This window comes from Belonocnema kinseyi, chromosome 10 (assembly GCF_010883055.1).
Source record: "Belonocnema kinseyi isolate 2016_QV_RU_SX_M_011 chromosome 10, B_treatae_v1, whole genome shotgun sequence".
Taxonomy (NCBI): Eukaryota; Metazoa; Arthropoda; class Insecta; order Hymenoptera; family Cynipidae; genus Belonocnema; species Belonocnema kinseyi.
In genome coordinates, this window is record NC_046666.1 from 114,089,695 (window position 1) to 114,090,676 (window position 982).

Here is a 982-nt window from a genome sequence, read left to right on the forward strand (position 1 = left end):
TAAGGACAACCGCAAGATTTCGCCGGAAGCGGGTGCTAATCTGGAAAATTGCACCTGCTTCCAGCGAAATCGCGGTAAAATTTCAGCCACAACGTCTCACGACCGTGAGATAGGTGGTTACAGTCTGAAAAGGAATCAATACGACGATCCAGCAAAAGCCTCGTGCATCCTAAGAACACGGAGCGACCTAAGGACAACCGCCTTCTGCATTTTTCCCGCAAGTGTTCTAGCATATTGTTGACACGCAGGGATGCTTTTTAGGCCATTAGCAAGTGAAGGCTTGGCACCTCCAAGAGCGCCGATGATAAGGACGAGCAATTTAACAGAATATTCCGGGTACAATCGTTGCAACTCCCTTATAAGGTCTCGATACCTCTCTTTCTTTTCATTCACCTTGGCTATGATGTTTTTGCCAGGTGGTGCCGAAAATTCGATAACGAACATGGTTCGCTTTTCGAAGTCAAGATGAACCATGTCAGGCCTCAAGTGAGCAACAGAAACAATTGTCGAGAATATAAAGTTCCAGTATATGCGGCACTTCCCATTCTCGACAATTGACTCAATTTCCCTAGGAGCGTTTAGAGGAGCGATATTAAGGTTAATGCCGTAGGAGTGACAGAGATGGTAATAAAGCACTCTTAGTGCCGCATTGTGCCTTTGAATGTAGGTTGTTCCCGCGTGAGTTGGACAAGTAGATAGTATGTGAGCTAAATGCTCGGGGTGTGCATGGCACGCCCTGCAGCTATCACCGGGAATGTCTTGACTCAAAATGTGGCGACGATATGTTAAGGTTTACAACATTATAGGTCAAATAAAATACTGTTGGAATCGTTGTAATTCGCACATTTCGATTATTCTATTTATTAATTAGCAAATGCTAAATTCAAACAATTTTATATACCGAATTTTATTTCACATTACTCCCGCTGACTGGCATCGACGGCAGCAGTTGGGCTGACTAATGGGAAGCCCTATTGGGGGG